The sequence below is a fragment of the Pinus tabuliformis genome, chromosome 2_1 (assembly GCF_031772625.1).
Source record: "Pinus tabuliformis cultivar Carrire ecotype Pingquan chromosome 2_1, CPIR1, whole genome shotgun sequence".
Taxonomy (NCBI): Eukaryota; Viridiplantae; Streptophyta; class Pinopsida; order Pinales; family Pinaceae; genus Pinus; species Pinus tabuliformis.
Genome location: NC_142299.1, coordinates 650,008,107 through 650,032,860, shown reverse-complemented (window position 1 = coordinate 650,032,860; position 24,754 = coordinate 650,008,107). Strand labels below are relative to the sequence as shown.

General features: G+C 38.3%; 1 pseudogene; it reads right to left on the bottom strand.

The window, feature by feature from the left end:
* The window catches only part of LOC149202258 (glycosyltransferase family 92 protein RCOM_0530710-like), a 56,478-nt pseudogene that overhangs the window by 10,057 nt on the left and 21,667 nt on the right, over nt 1-24,754 (bottom strand).

The following is a 24,754-nucleotide window of genomic DNA, read 5'->3' as shown; positions in this document are numbered from 1 at the left end:
TACCTGTATATTGTGATCTGCGACGACTTTGATCAAATTGTAAATTATTCCTTCTCACAAAGGCTACCTTGGAATCATTTTATTTTTGATGGAATTGTAAATCATTCCTTCTCACAGAGGCTACCTTAGAATTATCTTATTTTGTTATAGTCATTTTCTTGTGGCCATTTTTTGGCTTCTTTGTAACAATTTTCATTTGTATTATTAATTACCAAAATTTTCAGCTATAAAGGATCGGTTAATACAATAGTAAATTCATATTTCATTTTTATTGAAATCTTCGGAGATTGAAAACCACTATACTAAAGAATATAATACTTTTAGAACATTACGAATGTGCATGAATTGTGAGAATAATGCAGAAATAGATTTAGTTATGAGTGGTTGAACTGAATTAGTTGTAGATGGTTGAACAGAATTAGTTATGAGTGGTTAGGTGTTATTCCTATATAAGTGTGATGTAATTGAACAAATAAATTAATGAAATTGTGCAAGTTTTCTGTTTTAATTTGGTATCAGAGCTCAGGGTTTGAGCTGGGGTGAGAGCGCAGGTGAGGAAGGCCGAGTGGTGTTTGCGTGAGGCCGGATCTGCTGTTGAAGAGTGAACTTGTTTGTGCCACCTGCGAAGCTGTGGAACCAAGTGTTTTGTCTGTTGCTTCTGTGCTGCCAAGACCCCTGTCAAGAACTCGGGTAGCAGTGTTTTAAGTTGCTGCCAAGACCCCTGTCAAGAACTCAGGTAGCAGTGTTTTAAGTTGGTATAATTCATTTCCTGGTGTGCTGTCACCATAGAACCGGCCCGTTGCAGCCATCAAGAAGCTGTTGCTGCGTGGACTGAAGAGCCGTCCGTCCAGAACTCGTCCAGAACTTTGCTGGTGCTGTAAGGCTGCGTGGAGCCAGTTTTTATGGCCGTGCAGTCATTTTAACAAAGTCCGCTGATTGCATGAGATAGTTCAAAGGAGGCAGCAGTCATTTTAACAAAGCTGTCAGTCGAAAAAAGGAGCCACCGCCAGAGAGAAAGGAGCTATGCCCGCACTCGAGCTGCTGCAATTGTAAATTCGAGCTGCTGCAATTGTAAAATGCAGTGCAAATCAGAGAGGCGTCCGGTGTGGAGTTTTTTGTCTGAGTTATTTTCGTTGTTCAGAGAGGCGTCCAGTTTGGAGTCAGCTCTGCGTGAAGGCTGATGTGGAGGCTCTACATGAAGGCGAGCACATTGCTGCGTGAAGGGAGAATCTGCCTGCGTGAGTGTTATTTCGCTGTTCGAACATTCGTGAGTGTTATTTTAGTAAATTAATCTGCCTGCGTGAGTGTTATTTTAGTAAATCTGTGTCACGGCTTTTGGTACCGTGCGTCACTCTGTTCGCTGTTCGAACATTCCTCATGTCTGAGAAATGAGAGGTTTGCTGGTGTGCTGTCGAACGCCCTGTCCAGAACCGCCCTGTCCAGAATAGAACCGTCGAGACCAGAACTCGGGTATTAGAACTGTCAAGAAGCAAGACGGAGACGGTGCTGTCAAGAAGCTGTTGTGAACCGTTTGCAGTTGCTGGTGTGAGAACCGGTGTGTCCAGAAGAAGACGGAGACTCCCTGCGTGTGTTTCTTTGATTTTCTTGAAACCTTGCTGCCAGAACTTTGCTGGTGTGTTTTGCAAGCTTCCACCGTTTCTACTACCGTGGTCATATTCTTTTTCAGTCGGCCCGGTTTTCTTTGTTTTGTTGCAAAAATCGTGTAAGTGGGTCTTGTTCAAGAGAGTGCTGTTAGTGAGCACCGTTTGTGACAGCGGGTCTGATTGGAGGAGCCCGGAGGGCCAAGGAGAGCAGAGAGAGGCAGTAGAAAAGGCGTTTTGTTTGAAGTGTGATAAAGCTAACTGATATGTCTATTATTTTAGACTTTTTTGACAATGATCTTTTTAATGATCATTTTCTCATGAACTCATTTGGGATTAGCAGTGTTTTTGAGTCCATTGACAAAGAGTTTCATGTTGTTGAAGATCATGTCCCCGAAGAAATCACTCATGTTGTTGAGGATCAAGCTGTTGAAGAAATCACTGAGATTAAAACTTGCCCGGTTGTTAGAAGTTTTATTGGATCTACTTTCAAGATGACTGCTACTTTGGAAGATACTACCATGGATGTTCTTCGAAGGCCGCTCATGTTCAAAGATGACTGCATTTTGGTGAATCCTTCGTTGGTTCCTCATGGAAAGTGGGGAGAACATGAATTAACTTACCTCGTTCGAGATCTTGCATTGCCTCTCAATCCAAAAGAGGTTGTTGACGTTAAGTATGTAAGCAAGGAGCAAAGGAATTTCATAAGGAAACCCAAAAAGGTGAAGATGAAACTGCACCAGCAATGGAAAAGGAACAAGCATGGACCTTTTAATAAGAAGGCAAAAATGAAATGTTTTGTTGTAAGCCTAGCTGAGACTTAGACCAGCAGGCAAGTTAAAGTTTAAGTCGTCATGATTAAGAATATAGTTTCTTGTATATCGTGCTATAGTATATATTTGTTATATAGTTGGAATTAAGGGGGAGTGGTAGAAAGGTATTAATTCCAACTACCCTCTGTTAATGCAGTAGCTAGATCAATCTAGAGAATACAACAGATGTTCAAAGTACAAGTTCTAGAAGTCAGTTAGGTATTGTAGAAAATCCATTTCTCCATTAAGGGAGGATGTGAGAATAATGCAGAAATAGATTTAGTTATGAGTGGTTGAACTGAATTAGTTGTAGGTGGTTGAACAGAATTAGTTATGAGTGGTTAGGTGTTATTCCTATATAAGTGTGATGTAATTGAACAAATAAATTAATGAAATTGTGCAAGTTTTCTGTTTTATTTTGAATATTTTAAATTTTAATGTCCTCTTTGAAATGAAAGAGTAGCATTCATGGATTTTGCCAATGTTATTAATAAGCATGTTCCATCAATTTCTTTCCATGTGCCGAGAAGGCACTATCTTAAATTAATCTGATAAATAAAGTTGTGGTTTTTATTGCAGTCATTTAAAAGTTATGGATAGAAATTATTTCAATTGTCCCACTTTTCAAACTGTAATTATGGTGTTTTGAATTTTGTGGAAAAATCTGTGAACAGTTTTGAAACCAATGTTTCGGACTAGCTTAGTGAGTCCATCATCAGGGCAATGAGATTTGTATTTGAGAAGAGAGAGCGTGATGTTACAGAGCTTATTAATAATTATTTGAAAAATAATTCTGATGACTTCATTTGTAGTCGTCAATGCGCACACTACCTTAATCGCTACTTGAAATGGACGGTTCAATTTTGATATCGTGTTTGGAGATCAGTTTTAATTTCATCTTACAAATTTGATTGGTCGGAGGACTCAGATTACATGTGCACGTGATATGTAAATATGCATTTAACTTAATTATAATCTGTGAACCCAATGGATTGGAGGCGTTAGGTTCCTCACGATTGACTAACGATCCATATCGGGAGAGGAAGTGTTTGTAGAATAGTTTTTGCATTGTCCCAATATGATCTGGGCCATTTGGGTTATTTAAGTGGTTTTCATCTAGCAGCTGCATTTTCCATTAAATGTTATAATTTCATTGAATGCCTCAAAACCATTATCAAATAAACGTATATTTTAATATTTAATGTGTTCATTGGCAAAGAATAACTATGATTCCTATTTAACTTAGGAAGTGCATATTTCATATGACAACATAGGAGAAGTTATGAAATGAATAATTTAGATCTAGAAATTTAGAGTTATAAATCCATAACCTTGTGATTTCAAAGGCATAATATAACAAAATTGTGGTTAATATTATATTAGAGAAAACTTATTAGGATATATAACGTGAGGAAATATAATATATGAAATGAAAAATAATATTTTAATATTACAATTTCAAGTAATATTAATGATTATCATTATAATGATTTAGGAAATAGAGAATACAATAATAAAATAAGAGAAAAATAGAAGGATTTGATATTAATAAAAGAATAATATAGTAGGTAAGTTGGATTTTAATTTAGTGTATATAAGGATAAGGAAATAGTGAAATAGAATAATATAATTTTAGGTATAAAAGATTTTGTTATAATAGATTGAACATAAAATCATATATGATGTTTCAATAGGAATGGATGTAAATATGATAAAGAGAGTTGATAGGTAATCACATAAATAATCAAAATAAAGATTTAATAAATTCATAATGATGAGGTTTATGAAATAGAGGAGGCTTAAAGGTAGTAAAGGAAAGTTGATGATAAAATTTGTAGAAAATGGAACAATTTTAGGAGGAAAAATATTGGCGAAAAAACTTTCCAAGATTTAATGTTGTTTGAAAATTGAGGAAAATATAAAGACTTAAAGCATAATATGATATCATGGGGAGTAATTCTCTTATAGGATTAGTTGAACAAGTAATCTATCTACCATTGTATTTAATTCCCTCTGAGTATCAGTAATGTTGAAGACAATTGATTAGATGTTACTTATCAAACAACTTATATATATATTTTTAAAAGCTTATTTGATGGGGTGTAAATTCCTTCAACCAAATTAACAATAAGCTCTAAATCTGTGAAAATAGAAAGATGATGACACCCTAAGTTAAAGGCATTTTCAATTTCAGCTTTATGGATTCAAACTTTGTCACATTATTTGTACATGTGAACCTAAGCCTATAAGGAAAATTCTATTTTTTTCCCATAGGAGAGTATAACATAATACTTGCTCCAGTTCCTTCATTTGAACATTCATTAGTATCAAAGTACATCTTCTAGGAATGATCATTGTGATCAATAGGTTGAGTGACAAGATTATCATCTTCTTCTAAAAATATTGAAAACACACTCATTTTTATTCTACATAATTTACATGCAGCTATAAGATACTTTCAATATATGATGAAAGTTTTACTTCATGGAGCACAATAATGTTTTTTCAAGCCTATGGAAGAGACATGTGGGTTTAATCCATTAACATGTATACACTAGTTATATCTCATCAAACTCTTCCTATAATAGTAGAATGATTGCTAATTGTCATATTGATGACTTGAACATTATAGGTTGTCCTTATTTCAAAATCCACAAATAATACCAAGGTTACATCTTTAATATCACCAATGGTAGCTTGTTTTTTATTATGATATGCTAACATTCTTTTAGAATTCTCATTGGTGCATGAAAGACCTATTTCTTCCATTATGCTCCTTGACATCACATTACGATGAAATCCACCATTAATTAGACAGCAATGAGATTTACTCATGATCTTCATTGAACCATAAAAAGGCTAATTCTTAACTTCATTTCTAGAGTTATATACACCTAAATTACTTATATAGAACACTTCATCTTCATTCTCAATCAAATTGGAAATAGTGGGTCTTACCATCAATAAAATATTTAAGATGCTTCTATTGCTTAGTAATAGTTTCCACATCTAGTAATGAAGAATATTCTTTTACGTTATCAATTTGTTTCAAAATGTTATACTTTTATAAACATCAAGAACATGGAGTTAGGTTTACCTTAGGATGTGAAGTAGGTCTAACAAGTTGACTTCCTAGATCATAAGCATTTCAAGTTTATTTGTTAAGAAGATGAACCTTGAGAAAAGGTGGTATTTTGAGAACCAATCATGTTATTATTTTGATGATATTTATTCATTATGTTAACCAATGTTATATCATATTTAGGAGCCCAATCTAAAGCATCGATTTTATAATATATTTTTTTTCTATAAATTCATTCTCTAGTGTTCTTTCCTACTCTACAATTGTTTTCATCATGGTTCTCTTCACATAATGTACACCATGATTTTGAAAATATTGTTATAGGATGAAATAATTAAAACTAATTTCTCAAAGGAGCCTATGTAGAAGTCTTTGTAGGTGTTGAAACAACACCTTTTCTCTCAAATGAAATAATTTTATTACTCATGTCTTGTACAAGCTTTAGGATAGAGGATATATTGGATTTCTTAGTTAGATATTTAGTAGGAAGACATGCCATTGTCAATTGTTCCTCATGCTCTAAACATGTTTCCAAATATGATCCCAAGCTATTCAAATTATTTATTCTAGTCAATGTTCATAAGAAAAAGTTATGCATCATAATAATGCATCAATGTAGCTTGATTCTTAAGTCTAATGATATTAGATATTTTATTATACAATTTGGTAAAACATAAATTAAATGAATTAATTTTTCACCTTTATTATAAACAAGATTATTATAATGTCTCAACAAATTCACTTGACTTTGAGGTTGTTCATATGTAGATTTAGACCAATAGCATAATTAGCCCAAGTTGGAAAAGCTTTATTTGGGAATTTAACAAAAAAATCAACAACAACTTTCCCTTCTAGAGAATTAAAAAATAATCTCATGCAAGTAACATCATCATTTGTCCCTATATTATGATATGTGTTTGAAAAATAAACTAAATATTCTTTGACAAAAATATTTTCTTTGCTACAGAATTTGGGTAAATGCTCTTTGAATTTTGGAAGAACTTTATCTGATGACGCTAAATTTAAAGGATAAGATACATGGCAAGGAATGACAAATTCATTTTCTTGAAATTGGAATAAACTACACTATTTAATTACCTTAGCAAGAATTGTTATGGACTGAACAAGATTAAAGTAATTGCATGCTTCTAATAAGAGAGGACATAGAAGCTTGAGATGTGGAGAACGTGCCTCAACTATCTAAAGAAGTCATTGTGAATTTATTTGAGGAAACGTTCTAGACAAAATTGTAACTCCCATTTTAAAATCATAAAGAGATTGTTTAAGTATCCATTGTAAACTTTCCAATATTTTCGCTCTCCTTCCAATTTCAATTAAAGGATCAAAATCAAGTGACTTACCTCATATTCTTCACAAGAAATGATATTGGGAGAACATAAGAAAAATTACTAATGAGTAATATGATTTCGAAATTTACTTTCAAGGGATTATCTTCATTTCTAAAGTTCTATATCATGCGCAATAACTTCACAAGAGCATTCAAGTTGTTCGTGAGGCATAATGGTCTCAAGAATAAAATTAAAGAAACCTAAATTAATGTTTCTTTGATTAGGAAAATGAAATCCTATATTTGGTTATTGAGGAATAAGAAAAACCATTAAAATCAAAATAAAAATAAAGGAATCAAAGAGTACAATCACTTCCCCAGCATGGTTACCAAAACATATGTTGATGAAGAAGTATTGCACATAGTGTTGTAATTGATGACAATAATATGCCATTAATGTCAGAGGGGATGTATGGAACAGCAGCAACAATGTAACACCCTCCTCCCACATTTACCCAAGCTAACTGGTCCATCGAGGTAAACGTGTGATGAAGAGTTACTATGATATTCTTAAACTCCCTAAGTGTAACTATTAAGGAAGTGCAACCAATGAAACAAAACTTTACATACCTCCCTTATGTGTTACAGGACCCCTAGGAGCTAATCCACCACTCTAGGTGCCCAACCTCTAAGTTAACCTAGTCTTTCAATGAATTATACCCCCAGTCGCTCCCTTGACATGGCTATGCATGAGACTGGGAACCTCCAGTCACTACCACAATGCCTGCAAGGGAGATACTGCAATCCTTTTCATCCAATTCTATGCAAGACATAGCGAGATTTAAGCCACTTTTTTAGGGCTAGTCTCCAAACCATTGCCCAAAACTTAATTAGACTTTCCAAAACAATATATGACACCATGATAAAGCCTATAACACAAAACTTCATCAATGACATGACCTAACCAAGCCTAACCATGACAAACATTTTGCCAAACACATTGTGTAGATGTAATATGTAGGTCATAAAAACAAATATGAGCATGGGGGTCTCATACTTATCTAAGAATCACCAAGAATAATTGATGCCTTATCACATTAGTTCCATTATCATCTATTTGGTCATGTATTCATTGTTAATTCATTTACAATTCAAAACATGATGAGACCCATACATCGTCATTGTCATAAAACATGCTCATAACCAACATATAACCAATAGAAATAACAAGGATACAACAACCATAAATACCACATATGAACCCATACATTTACACGTGAAATACTAGGGAGAAGGAACTCTTATTAATGAATACCACACATGAAATACCACATGACCATAGATTGGCTGAACCAAATCTTTCTTTCAGCCAATCACCCCTGTGCCATATTCCAAGGATGAATGTGGGACTCATAATCAGAAATCAACCAGAGCTTCCTGAGGCTAAACCACCTCACCCTCATCAATACAACTAGGCTTTACTGTAATCCCCAGGAGAACACTAGGCCCTAAACAAGAATGGATGCCACCGGATTTCTCCACCTACATCGTGAGGAATTTTCCTATCTCCTAGTCTCTAAGCTTTATTGCAATCAACACCAGATCACTAGGCCCTAACCAAGACTCTAGTCTTTGAGCTTTACCTTATATCCCATCTTGGGATTCCTAGGTCCAATCAAGACTCCACCCTCTAGGCTTTATCATATATCCTGCCCTTCACTAGCCAAGGATTCTCAGGCCTGATGTAGACCACCTACCTCCAGGATTTATCATATATCCCACCATTCACCTGTTGAGGATTCTTAGGCCTACCGAGGTGACACAAAATTTGGCTTTACCGTAACCCATAGTCTAGTTCAGGGATCACTAGGCCATGTGTTATTTATTTTAAATACCACCTCACTCAATTTCAAATCCATCCAGAAATATAGCTCAACCAAAAACATGAGAACCCATCACACCATGGTTATCCAGAAAAGGCAAGGCTAGGCTCAAGAACACTGCTAAACCTGGAAAAACCCATGCCAATGAAAGTATGATAATGAAGAACACACATGCATAACCATGCATGCTAAAACTAGCAAGGAAATTAGACATGCAACTCGATACCTACAAATAACCCTACTATAGTTGCTTGATCCTCATCTTCCTTGCTTGATATTTACTTCCTCTTTCCTTCTTTTATTTTCTTGATCCAATGCTAGAGTGCTCCAATAAAACCCTAAGTGTCCAACAGTGTGAGAGAGAGAATAGAGAGAGAGCTCCAAAACTAAACTGACAAAAGTCTGTGAATCGGTCCTCAAAATCCTTTTTATCAATGAGGCCTATATTTTCTTAAATTTCCATTATTTTCCTTCTCACATGCAACCTGTGACTCTTCACCTTCCTTTTCTCCTATTTTCCATTATTTTCATAAATAAAATGCCAATTAATGTCTCTTGCCTTTCCAGATCCTTTGGCAATATCCTTAGCCATAATAACTAAAATGAACACCCACTAGGATGTTTTTCCCAACATTAATCTTAGAATACGTGTCCCATGACCTTGGTTTTATATTTTTTTTACATGGCTTTTTAACTAGGGATGTTACAGAACCCTCCCCCTTGGGGGAACACTGCCCTCAGTGTTCAATGACAACTATAACCAGCAAGGCCGCTAAAAACAAAACATTATACCAATGGAACTTTATAACACAACTCATTGCAATATTTACAATGACATCCCACTAAAACATGACAAACATACCATGTACTAGAGCTTTTTAATGCATCTTGTTACAGTATTTACAATCCACATATACTTATACACATTTTCTTCGACCAGCAAATAACCATTTTTTTCATGGAGCTTTATAAATCTAGGTCGATAAAGTATTTACAATGATATACACATATACACATATGACCAATTGCTAAACAAAAAAATAAAAGGATATGATGTCTGCTCCATGATAAGGGAATCCAGAGGCTCACACCTCCACCCTTAAAAGTAGTACCATAATTCACCTCCTTCCTAGGAAGTCTAGAATCCATTGTCAAAATGAAATTTGCATCCAATGTCTAGCACCACAATCCTGCACCAGTTTTCCTCTTAGTGAATGGTTATCGACTCATTGTTCCAGGGCACACTCCAAATGTGCATCCAATTCCATATAGAAATGCTAATGACCAAAATAAATCCATTTCCTGACCTTCCCTTCTCTACTACACAGTCCCTCAGGCCATTTGGTCATCTGCTTCCGTGCAATCACTCACCTTCCAAGTTCCTCGACATCCCCTATCCCGGGAAATCCATCCCTTAGCAAGGCTTCCTCGCATTGGAAGTTCAAATAATCAAGGCATATACCTGCCTCAAAATCATCATATCAGTCATATCATGCTCATGGAAATCAATGGACACTATTGCGTACCAATTTCCCACAATGGCATTGCTCCTGAAGTTCTTTATCAACATACTACTTCTTGTTCCAATTCCTTTTGGTGTTGCTTACAGACAGTTCCAACCACCTAAACTGGGCATTTCCATGCTTTCTTGTACCAAGCACATATTTTCCATTAGATTCAAAATAAATGGAAATAAATTCACATCATACCTCATTGGTAGCTCATCAACAAGGTACATCTGCAATTATTTTTACTTCCTATCACAACAAGTCAAACTAGCTCTTGACCAAATCATCATGTATAAACATATCCCATTTGTTTAGCTCAAAACATAACCATCATAGATCAAAATCATGAATCACATGCAATCATCATAACCAAAATTATAGATCACATGTAACCATCATAAATCGGAATCATAAATCACATGCATAATAAAACTGAAATAAAATACTAGTGATTATCCTTTAATTAGTCCTTTGCTTATACCTTTGTCCTTTGTCTTTTTGTACATACACTAAATCGGTTGCCACACCAGAAAAACACCTAGTGCCTTTGCTTCTCTGCAATCACATACATATACACATCGTGTACATCACAACACGTACATCCATAGAGGACGTACAACAACACACAATACATACACCCACACCTGACACACAACACAACACATAAATCTACACCCAGTGTACAACACAATACATACACCTACATTTGTTCTACAACACAATACATATACATACACATAATACAACACAATGAATACACATTTCACGATACCATGACTACACAATTCACATATACAATGTTGCATTCCCTCAACACAAGATGTATGCCATACAAAAAATACCACATGCACACTAGTACCACATGTACACAACACCACATGCACAACATGTACATAGCACCACCTCCACAACATGTACACAACACCACATGTATGCAGCACCACCTACACAATGTGTACATAGTACCTCATGTACACAAGACCGCATGCATGACATGTAAACAAAACCACATGCACGACATGTACACAATACCACCTTCACATAGCACCCCCTTTACAACATGTACACGACACCACATGCACACAACACCACATGTATAATCATACACAAAACACCATATATACATAGCACCATATGTATAATATGCACAACACACCATATGTACACAACACTATGTATGCAACATGTACAAAGCACCATATGTACACAACACCACATATCCAACATGTCCACAACACCATATGTACATAGCACTGCATATCCAACATGCACACAACACCATATGTACATAGCACCACATATCCAACTTGTGCACAACATCATCTATACACAACACTACATAAACAACATGTACACAACACCATCTATACATAACATTGAATAAAAAACATGTACACAACACCATGTATACATAACATTGCAAAAACAACATGTACACAACACCCTACACACAACATCACTGGTGTAACATGTACAACATATATACAACAGTAGTACTGCACATCCAGAGTCCACAAACTGACTCTAGAAAGCAACGTTGTCTCTAATACCATTCCACTATTCATGGATATTCTAGCATGCCACCAATCATACTACTTCCATTCCGTTGATGTATCCCTTACAATTACCTTTCCATAACATGGGCATAGTAAAAGCATATAATATCAATTCATATCCACATGATACTAACCTTGTAGATCTGCCAGGGTTACTCTTCACACTTTATTCCTCATAAACCAAGAACCTCTTCATGGCATTCACCTGCATAAGCAATCATTCCTCCACAAGAATGATTCCAAACAACCCTTTTAGACAACAACATACATACATACATATATATGCATATAAACATTAGCATAAAACAATTATGATCCCTGACAACCTTGCTAGACAAAAACATACATACATACATATACATGTGTACACATAAACATTAGCATAATCATGATCAAAACATAATTACCAGATATCATAATGTTAAGTTTAAGAGAACTCCCTTTACCTGTGCACAACATGACCAACATTGAGAACAACAATTCTTAACTTATCCAAGGCATCTAATGCCTCAAGTCCATTTACTTTACCTTTCCTACAACCTTTCTCATGACTTTCCTACCTGTTATATACATTTTTGGGCACTTCAACTCCAATCATATATTTCCATAAACCAAGGGCTTCTGAGTCCCTAAAAGTGTTGTTTCATGCCCTAAAGGAACAAGGTTAGCTGATTACATCATCCCCCAGAAGTTCTCCATAGAAAACTGCTTAGAACTGGTCAAAACTAGACCATACAGGTTTCTCAGTGCTAAGGGTGCGATGCATCTCAGTTGCCCAGTGTAAAAGGTGTGATGCATACTAGAAAGCCCTTCTATAGGGTGAGATGGGCGAGAATGGACAAATGGCAAAGACAGTTTGTGAGGTGGATGATCATGGGATCTTCCAAAAACTTCTCCTGTGACACTTGCCTCTCTGAATTCGCCCAGGGATGAGTAAGAGATCATCAATCTCCAAGTGGAATCAAGAACTATCAGAGAGAAGACACCAATCAAAATCCCAAAAGTTGACTCACCTCCCAAAAATTATCTATATATGGATCCCTCATCCCAGAGATCCAGAGGCTGGAATTTTGTATCTTGTAAGGAAGTGTTGTTGGTTTCCTGGTGGAACATCATAGTGTTGGGTGATCTAAGCTTTTAATAAGGTGAAGAAGGGCTTTCATGCTGGGAGGATGACGTTGGGTCAGATCAATGGGTTGTAATCCTCTCTTCTAATCTTCATATTAATAAAGCTATTCAAGTTTTCCTCCACATTCTTGTATGTCTGATAGTATATGCATCTATGTGGTCAATATATATCTGGTCCTATATTGTTTATGATTGTAGATCTCTGCACTTTGAAGGTATTATGTTGCTTTGACTTTACAGGTACTCTTTGAAGTGGAGTGGTCAAGGGAGAAGCGGTAAATACCTGTCGGTGAGGAGAAGGAACAAGCAAAGGACCGAGCAAAAGATCGAGGTTGGTATTCTTTGATCCTCTCCTATCTACTTCTCGTAAAGGAAAAACGAAAGTAACTTTAATCTGTTTTTTTCTAAGATAGCTACCCGTCTTAGTGGGACTAGCAGCTCTTCATAGACACTAGATTTCCCAATAAAAAAATGGCGACTCCACTGGGGAGCGAATATCTTGTTTGCTTGTTTATATTTGTTTGTTTTATAAACTTACAGATGGAGCCTAAAGTTAGGCCAGCTAGCCTTCGAACTGCATTTGCTATGCAATTGCAAAGTAGATCAATGTTGCTTTAGTCTATCTCTGGGTTTTGCTTATAAACTGAACAATTGATTTGCCAACATCCTAATTGCCCTAGTGGTGGCTCTAGTAACCTCATTAGATCAGCCCCTCTGATTTCTATTTACTGACTATCATTAGCTCGTCCTAAATCCCTGAACTAAGCTGCAAACTATGACCAAGAACCAAGTTGAAGTCTCGTCCCTGGACCATCGCACTTTCTCCTCTTGGGAATCTGGATGCATCGCACCTCCCGTGTGCAGTAGGTGCGCTGCATCGCACTTTCCCTGTGTTGCAGGTGCGCTGATCAGATAAGACCTCTTCTGCTTCTAGATTTTGGTTTCTTTGTTCACTCTCTTCAACTTTATTCAGGAGTTTTTCCATCTGTGATCAGTATACCACTATGGAAATTCCCTTAATTTGCATGATTCTACCTCCATAGTACAAATAAGTGTGAATGTTTTTATGTATTGTGCGCCATTTACAGTTCTCTTTTACAAAAAGTAGCATAATCAAACTGTCGTCTTTTGATTTGGAAGTGTCGCAAGTGTCGTTTTCAGTCAAAGAAAAGAATCCTATCATTCTTGATGGTTGATTATACAGTTATTCTTGTATTTGATTTGAATTAGTAGTTTTTCAAGTGTCAAAAGTAGTTTTCAATTCAAAGTCGCAAAGTGTCGTCATTATCTTCCTTTCATTTTTTGAAGAGAAATTTGTTAGTATTGTCGCTTTGAAAAGATAATTCAGATTTGTACTTAGCATTCTTCTTGTTATTCACACATTAAGAAGGCTGAAAACAAATACATGCATGTGCATTTGCATTTGCATTTACACTGCTTGTTGGTTTGATTTAGGATAGTGCATCTAGTGTATGCTCTCTGCTCTATGTTGAAAGAATATCATCTCTCTTTCTTTAGTAGCTAGGATTTTCATTGCAAGAAGAAGATCAAATGATTGTTTATCATCTTAGATTGCATTTTAGGAATTATATATCTACATCACGCGGTGAACCTGAAAGGAAAATTTCTTAAGAAAGATCAACTGAAAAATAAATTCAATCAACATAAAAACGCTTTGGAACCTAACTCACAACATTTAGAATTCTAGGCTAGAGACGTATGCCGGCATCGTAAAGCCTGGTAACTATCACTTTCATTGTTGGTTGGGTGATTCCTCCTCTTTGAGACGACAAGTGCCAGTACGAACTTGTGCTCCCACGTACCGTCAAGTATATATTGGGAGACCACAATAGGCTATATCCTTTATCCATAGGAAGCTGTGTCTACCACCCTATCAATCGCAATGCACTAAACACAGCATTCGGGAAGATTGACTGTCGTACCGTAAAAAGTATTCTGCAGTTTTGTGATTGGTTTGGTAATCCCTCTATCTAGATTTCCAGAGTAGTCTCTTTCATTCCTTTTCAGACTCCTTAAAGGAAAAGATCCATCTAAGCACTTGTCACTTCAGGCTCATTAAAAATTGAAGGTGACTAGAGTCATCTTTTTTTTTTCTCAACTCTTAAAAATTGAAAAAGCAAGTTGTATCAAAGCATCTAAAATTCATTTAATTTGGAATCATTTTCCCCTTTATTTTTAGTTGATTGAGTAATTCGCAATTGTGGAGGAAAGTCAATCAAAACCCCGTCGTTCGCGGAGACTTACGAGTCAACTGTCTTTGTCTCCAGAAACAAAATTGTTCCAGACAAAGCGAACTCGTTTAACCAGATCAAAGTCCCCTGGTTTGGTTGGAACAAGTGTTCTGACACCCTCAGAGACTCCGGTTACTCCAAACATTTCTAGTATCCCTGCTTCTATAGAAGAAGTTCCGCAGACACAAGAGGATAGTAGAATTGATCCTAGTGTGACGGTAAACACTTATATTCCTGAACCGGCTCCATCTACAGCTGATTCGAAAGGTGTTATTCCCCAAACATCTGTCATTGCAGAATCTATACCTTCTTCGGCACCAGAAATATTTTACGGACCTGACAGTCTACCTCTTCCACCTGGATTGATTGCTATAGAAGAGATTGTGGAGGATCCTCCATCTAGTACTCCATCGCATTTTGGAGTTGGGATCACCCTATATCCTTCTTCGTCAGAAATTAGTTTCCCATCATCGAAGGTTCTTGTAGAATCACTAAGAAATCTTTTGGATAGATTAGATATGTCTGAACAACCGTCGACATCTAGGACTGTGTCATCTGACACAGCAGCGACGGAACTTCCTATTGTCACTCCAACAATGTTAGCCAGCGTACCGTCTGTCCCAACTAGCTCTCAATCACTGGATAGAATCCATCCAGGGGATGTTTCGATAGTATGGTATGTTCCCGTTTGTTCGTCTGAAATGATATCTGGAATCTCTTATGTTGAGTCTCAGCAAATTAATCCTTCGCAGTGTCAATTTGGGCAGTCCAGTCCTCAAAGGCAAATCATTCCTTTGAGCACTAGATTATTGCCGTATGGGGGGAAATACACCCTTTCATTATCTCCTTCGGGAAAACAAACATACAAGATTTCACAACAGAATTCAGGTTATGCTAGAATTACATCTAGCGGTTGGGTGCCGATACTGCCTCAACAACCAAGGGTTGTATACTCAATGCAACAAAGCCTACCTGTGTCAAATATCCCCACTACACCGGCTATTGTGACTGTGTCACAAGTACAAGCGTTGCCTATTGTATCCCAACCTCAAGCTTCTCAGGTTGTAATACAACAACCTCTTGTCTCTACAACGCCACCACAATCATCGAGTAGTGGCTCCTTAACTGGAGTGACACAAGCTCAAACGGGTACCATCACCTCTCATCTTGGTCAAACATTTAGTATTGGACAACAGCAAATGGTTTCACAACCATGGCTTGTGCAATATCAACAACCGCAATTCCAACAAGTTTACCAAGGATCTGAGCACCAAATCTTTGCAAGTAATGGGAAGCCGTATATTCAAAACAGTCAACATCAACCATTTCATAATGGTTATGCCCATCAACCTTACCAAAGTTGTTAGCATCAAATGCACTATGCTGGTATGCAAAGACCCACTGCTCAGGCAATCCCATCTTATCCTGGGTATGCTTCACCGAACCTGAATCAACAGTTGCCCTTCGTGGCAACTTTAGAGTTACCAGATCTAAATCGGCTGACAAACGATCTAATTGCTTACGCCCCTTGGTGGCCAGCGATTCCACATAAACTTCCGTCAGATATTCCTAAATTTAATGGAAATCCGGGTGAAGACCCATCGAATCATGTGATGACCTTTCATCTATGGTGTTCATCTAACACTCTAAATGATGATTCGATTAGGCTTCACCTTTTTCAGCGAACGTTAACTGGTCTGGCAGAAAAATGGTATATTGAATTGCCTAGAGCTTCATTCGATAACTTCAGCACCCTAACCACAACCTTTTTAACCCGTTTTCAGTTACCCATAAGGTATGAAACGGGAACAGAGCTTCTTACCAATTTCAAACAAACGATGGCTACTCACATATATGATCATATTCATGAGTGGCAACGTCGTCGTAGAATGGTAAAAACATATGTTCCTGATCAGCTGCTAGCTGAATGGTTTATTAAGTCATTATTACCTTCTATTACAGAAGATGTGGCAAAGGGAGGAGTCGTCACTGAAGAGCAAGTCATTGCTCGTGCGCAATATCTAGACTTGATATATACTTAGTCTGGCATGCTCTACGATAAAATCCCTGATGCTCCTAGACCGGAATTCTCCATTCCTCCCCCTCCTAAATCAAGCAAAGACTCTCATGTCGGCGATGGCGTGATAGGTGCGACTAGCACGAAAACCGTAAAAGCTACATCAAAGAAGGCTCGTACGGTTTCAAATCAAAATGCAAATGAGGAACTTCTTGCCTCAAAGGTAAATGCCGTGTCGACTGACAAAGGCAAAGAACCAAAGAAACCAGGGGGAAAGAAGAAAAAGAAAGGGAAGAAGAAAAAACAAGAGGATTCATCTCCTAAAAAATCTTCTGCAAACCCTTCTGGAGATAGGAAACCAAGTCATCCATGCTTCATATGTGATGAGGATCATTAGATGAAAGATTGTCCACATAAAGTCGAGCTTAGAAAATTCTTTAAGAATTCAGAAACCTCAGCGATATCAACTGATCCATTTCCGAATCCAGGAACAAATCTAGTTGCTAGTGACAATGCTTCCCTGTCCCAAGTGCTAATGTTGTCTGTTTCGAAGTAGCAAAATGATGCTTTGATATCGACAAGGAATAAAGATTACAGGAATCCACAGCAGTCGAACAACAAGGCTAATGATCAACCTAGTAATTCGACAATGACTTCAATCGAAGTTATGCCACCCATCATTCCTGAACTAATGACAAAGCCGCCAAAAGGAGTAGTACACAAATTGACATTTAATCCTCATGCCAGAGCAGCACAGCATTATAATATAGTGGAGGATCTGGCCCAATCGCCGTCCGCTATGTCGACACTTGAGGTACTACAAAATTGCCCCTCCCAAAAGCAGGCTTTATTATTAGCAATAGGTGGGATTGACCCAACGGATTCCAATCTTGTGGCCTTTAATCATAAAGGATATGACCCTCAGTTACCAGCTCAACTAGCTTTCCTTATTCAAGTGAAAGCCCTCAACAAAACTGTTCATCGAACAATTATTGATGAGGGGGCATCTACATGTATTATGTCGATGAGTTGCTGGAAAACCTTAGGATCTCCACCCTTGTCACGATCTTCGACGACATTAAAAGCATTTTATGGATGAACGTACACCCCATATGGGATTTTAAGTAACCTACAAGTTGAACTGGGGGGAAAAACGGTAGAAATTGATGTTGAAGTGATCGACGGAAACCTCGATTACAACATCCTACTGGGAAGGCCCTGGATATATGCTATGGCTACCGTTGTGTCGACCTACTTCAGGAAGATCGTATTTCCCTTCCAAGGAAATATTACAATCGTCAACCAGCAAACATTTCTCCCCAACAGTTCACAAGTTACGGGAAGCATTCCGATGATCCATGGGAGCCCTCATTCGCTTCAAAATATCGGGGTAGGCCTACTAAAAGACCCTATATTAATGGGGACTTTTGCCCTACCGCCTCCAATCAATCTGGCAGAAGTGGCAACAGTGGGAACCTGCAATATAATATCTTCTATTCAAAAGATATCCGAAAATGATATTAGCATGGATCATCTACAGGTATTGCCTCCAAGCCCAATAGAAATATTGTAGCAATCAATGTTTTCGGCATGGGAGGCAAACCCAAATCAACGCTTATCAAGCGTTTGGATAGATAGGTCTAAGGAATATGGTACCCCTTCAGATCCTTGGTCGCAAGTACATTCTACAAATGAAGGAATTTTTTAGTCAATGATGATTGATGGGGCACCATGGGAAGATTACTACCATCATTCCCATCTTCCGGATGACAAGGAAGATAGTCCTAGTGCCCTTCATCATCCCTCAGTTTTTTATTTTCTATCAAATACTGTAAACACGGTGGATTCCAAATGAAACTTGTCCAATATTGAAGAGACTATCGCCATAAATATCTCGACCAAAACAAATGTTGTAGAGAATATTCATGTCGGCAAATATTGTTCTTCTTCAGAACTAGAAATATATTACGCTCTTTTTCACGAGTTCAGAGATGTCTTTGCTTGGTCATATGATGAAATTTTAGGCATTGAATCGAGCATAGTTGAACACAAAATTAAGATGTGTCTAGATGTCAAACCAGTACGACAATGGCTACGGCAGGTGCACCCCAAGAAAGCCACTGCCATCAAGGCAGAAGTTGAAAAACTTCTCCATGCTGGTTTTATTTACCTGGTTCCTCTAACCGATTGGGTATCAAATATTGTTCCTGTAATGAAAAAACAAGGAACAATTAGAGTGTGCATCAATTATAGGGATGTAAATTAAGACTGTCCGAAAGACAACTACCCTACACCCTTCATTGACCAGATAATTGATGAATGCGCCGGATGTGAAATCTTTTCATTTATGGATGGATTTTCCGGGTATAATCAAATTAACATCCGCCCACAGGACCAGTCAAAGACTGCATTTATTTGTCCGTGGGGCACATTCGCATATCACAAGCTACCCTTTGGTTTAAAGAATGCAGGGGCAACATTTCAGAGGGCAATGAATTATGCCTTCCATGACATAAAGGACATCATTCAACCATATCTCGATGATCTTCCAGCTCATTCATGAAAACGGACGGATCATCCGTAGCATTTGAGAGCGATATTTCTACGTTGTCGACACTACAAGATACGACTCAATCCACACAAATGTGTGTTTTGTGTCAATTCTAGTCATTTACTTGGCTTTGTGGTCTCAAAAGATGGGATTCGTCTCGACCCATGTAAGGTTCAGGCAATCATTGACTTGCCTCCACCTTCAAATTTGCTTCAGATTCAGAAACTCCAACGGAAAGAAAACTTTTTGAGGAGGTTCATTCCAAATTACGCCAAACTTGCTAAAGGTTATACTCATCTATTGAAAAAGGAAGTAGCCTTCATCTGGGATCAGATCGTGCAAGCTTCCTTTGATGCTTTAAAGGAATCCCTAATAAAAGCATCATTAATGTATGCTCCTGATTATCAAAAAGACTTTAACTTGTATCTGGCTGCAGCAAATACGACCATCGCAATGGTTTTAGTTCAATGAGACAATGGAATTGAACATCCTATATATTATTTGAGTACAAAATTAAATGATACGGAAAGAAAATACTCCTACATTGACAAGCTAGCTCTCACAGCTGTTCAAGCGATACAAAGATTTCGACACTATGTCCTCTTTTGAAAAACTACCATTTTGTCAGATTGCAACCCCATGACTTATATATTGTCGCGACAATTGCTAGGCGGCAAATATTCAAAATGGATAGCAATTTTACAAGAGTTTGATCTAGAATTCATAAAATCCAAATCGAAGAAAGCCCTGGTTTTCAAGGAGTTACTATGCGATCTCCCATCATCGTCCAACGACGCAACATCAGAAGAAGTGATCATGGATGAATCTTTGTTTCTGATATCTTCAAGCAATCCGTGGTATGGAGAAATAATAATCTATCTCAAAACCCAAATAGATAGGTCTAATACCTCCCACTCGGAACAACGGCGCATTCAATACCAAGCAAAAGACTACATGATCGTCAGTGATACGCTTTACCGTCGTGGTGTTGATATAGTTCTGCAGAGGTGCCTCACCCACGAGGAGGCTGAAAAAGTCCTGAATGATTGCCATTCAGGCGTGTGTGGGGGGCATCAATCTAGTTACGCTACGGCACAAAAGATTTTACGAGCAGGATACTTCTGGCCAACAATGTTCAAAGATTGCATAATCGCAGTCAGAAGTTGCCATGCCTGTCAAATCTTCGATCGCAAAACCAGAATACCACCCGCACCTCTGCAACCAGTAGTTGTTGTTGGGCCATTCGCCAAATGGGGCATAGATTTCATGACATGTAACCCCACCTCGGCTGGGGGGCATGGGTATATAATAGTCACAGTAGACTATTTTACCAAATGGGCCGAGGTGATGCCTACATTAAACCATAGCAGCGAAACAGCTGCCCTCTTCTTCTTCTATCATGTAGTCTCCAGATTCGGCGTTCCACAGGCCATAGTGACAGATCATGGATCACATTTTTGCAATCACATGATGGTTGAGTTGGCTGCCAAATTAGGGCTGTCCCATGACAGCTCTACTCCGTATTATCCGCAAGCTAACGAACAAGTTGAGGCAATCAACAAGGTCCTGAAGCGAATGTTGCAAAGGATGATTGGAGTCCATAAAAGGAGTTGGCACCTAATCCTATACTCGGCCTTGTGGGCATACTGGACATTGGTGAGGAATGTGACCGGGTTTACACCCTTTCAACTGGTGTATGGCCTGGAAGCAATCCTATCGGTTCATTGTGAAATCTCATCCCTCAAACTCGTGGTCGACCTTCTCCCCGGAACTTCAGAAGAGGAGGCTCGTTTCTTATAACTAATCCAATTGGATGAAACTCATCATGATGTCACTCTAGCTAATGAAGCCCATAAGAAATGAGTCAAGGCGCAATTCGACAAGAATGTCAAACCCCGTGTCTTCTCAGAAGGTGACCTGGTCTTACTTTACGACCGGGAGTCTGATAAATTGGGAGCAGGTAAGTTCAAGTCTTTATGGATGGGCCCCTATATTTTCAAGCATGTATTAGCAAAAGGAGCCTACGAGTTAGTGGATTATGATGGGATTCCACTGGCACAACCCCGCAACGGGTTGTACCTTAAGCGTTACTATGCTTGACTCAAGATAGTAACCCCTATGCTTTTCTTACATTTTTGTTTTCGCTAAGGGTTATTGTTTTGGTTAAGTGATCCGCTTTTGCATTTTTTGTAGATGTCAAACCTATTGGAATCATTTGTTGGATATGCCGATGGAGCGAGTCGTAGTTCGCGGAACCTATCTTCTGCGGCCTGGGCCATCTTTGATCCAAGCGGCGAGTTAGTGAGTTTTAGAGGGGTATGTATCGGTCGGTCAACGAACAACATTGCTGAATATAGCGCATTGATAGAACTCCTCTTTGATGCCATCACACATGGCATACGCCAACTTGTCATCAGGCTAGACTCACAACTCGTCATTCTACAGCTCACCGATATCTACTTCGTATGGAATCCAGCTATCTATCGCATGTTCCTAAGGGTCAAGATTTTGGAAAGGCAGTTTGATTCTATTCAATATCAGCATATTTCCAGAAACTTAAACACATTAACAGACTCATTGGAAAATTATGTGTTAGATAGACATTCGCAACATTTATAAAAGAAGCATTTCATCAATATTTGCATCAAGATCATGTAACTTAACCAAAATAAAGTTCCGAAAATCAAAAATATATATATAATTGTTTATGGCTCATACAAAATGTTCTATAACCAAGACAAAATTGGTCAAATGACCCAAAACTCAAAATGGTATGGGGCACCCTAGTCTAATGATGCTAGTGATAACAAGTCACTGCCTGTGCAATCATGCGTAAAAGCCTAGTCCATCGACTCGGCACGCCAAAAGTATGTCGCTGCAACCTCAGAGGTAGCTCTTCATTCCTCATGTCTAGAATACCAAGAGCGAGACCGTCAAGGTCATGAAGGATAGCCCTCCCCACAGCCTCTCCTGCTGGAACGGCAGCTGGTGCTCTCAGACGTACTGCTGGCCGAACTGGTCCAATATCTGCATGAGCACATGAGTTTTGATTAGTCTTGATAGAAGAAAGCACGAGAACATTATAAAAAATAATAAACAGAGATATGGTCAGAGAATTTACCTATAGCACCCCACTGCTCACCAGCCGGCAGCACCAAATCCGGGTCACCTCGGAAATCCATACCAGCATATGGACACTCGGCATAAACCATCTCCTGATGGTTAAACCACTTGAAGAAGGTATCAGAGAAAGAAACCTGGGACTGACCAGCATGTCGGGCCATGAGGTCAACCCATCTCTGCATCCGTGGCTCAGTTGGTGGAGGTAAACCAAGTGAAATGTATTGTGGCTGCATCAGTGGGATCTTTTCCAAGGCAAAAGCGGTCAAAATAGAACCATAGCCGAAATTCTTGGATCTTCCACTTTTTACCTTGGTCAGTTGTTCTTTCATCACAGGGAGTACTGCGTCACACCAGTTGAACACCTTTGGTTTGAGGCATTCCAAAGCATACTGCATATAAGACTTGTTAGCCACATGAAGAGCCGCACTACCAGCCAGTCTAGCAAAAGTGAACAAAACGGTCCTTAAGGACCGGTCAGTGACATCTCAGATGTTGATCTTGCCATCCCTACTCGGCTGAGATCCCTCTCTGTAGTACCGGCAAATGTAATCTCTCACAGATTCACCCCCATGGGCGGAACCTGATAATGAGAGAGGGGCACCACGCCTCGATAAACTGGTTAGAAAATAGATGTCCACGACAGTCAAGGGAATGTATTTGACTTTGATCTAGAACACCTGGTCAGTAGGATCCCATGCATCAAGGAAGTATTGCAACAAGTTGATTTGTTGCCTCATGCTAGAGATGCGAAAAAACTTGAGCAGGCCACAGTTCCGCAGTGCAGTTACCGTACCCAGATCATGTAAAGCAACCATGTCCTCTTCTTCATGCTCACATTCTCACCATGTAATAAACATTTTTCTCTGATGAATCTCTGCAAAACAAACAAGAGAAGAGTCAGGGTCCTGATTTGGCAAAAAACAAGCAAAAATTCCATGAGAAAACAGTGCAAAAGTTTCCTTTCTTGTGCCCATCGCACCCCAGCAGTGTATTGGGTGAGATGCATACTAACTGGCCAATGGCCAGGCTAGTATGCATCGCACCTTTCGATATAGGAAGGGTGCGATGGAGCCAGGGCGAATTTTTCAAACCCTAGGGGCTCAGAAAAACAGGGAAACATGCTTAGAATTCAAAAAGGAAGGAATGCAACTGAAGAGCTCAAGTTTAGCTCTTACCTGGTCCAGACGGCGTCGAGAATCGTCCACAGAATCTCCTGGAATCAACTAGTGAAAATCAAGGGGGGAAGGCACCTCCAAAGCTCCAACAAACCGAAGTTCAAATGAAATGATAAAATGAGGGGTAAAAACCACTTTTAAATTACTTTTCACGTAATTCGAGTAAGGTATTAGTGTTTTAACTCATTTTTCAAGCATGTATTGTTCATTTCTAATCGGTTTGATGAAGCAATTGAACAGGTAGTACCACCGAAGAAAGAACAAAGTGTTAGCGGTGAAATCAAATAACCGATGACCATTATCACGAGCAGTTTTTATGTGAAGTTCAAGCTCGTTAAAAATTAAACCTAAGCAATGAGAAAATGTTCCCCCCAGAGTTTAAGCTCATTAAAAACTGAACCCATCTTTGGTAAATAACCATTTGAATGCATTATCATCAACTTTTGAGCCTTGGTCGTGTCTCAACATCACCTCCACTCTGTTTTAGCCAATCATACACCTCCATTTGATTGTTTACCCTTTTGAGGAACAGCTGCGACGATTGATTCTCTTAGCCATCCTTATAACACTGCCATGATTGGAAATTCCAAACCTTACTTGGAATCAGCTACTACTCGAAATTATCATTTGTTCCTCAAAAAATAAGTCTCCTTTAAGCTCTTTTCAGCTGACTCATAAAATATGAAAAGATTGCTGAGCAGTTGGCCTCTCCAGCTCGTTAAAGCTACCGAGAGTTCTATCCCTCCTCTAGATTTTAATCTTTTTGGACCTGAGGGAT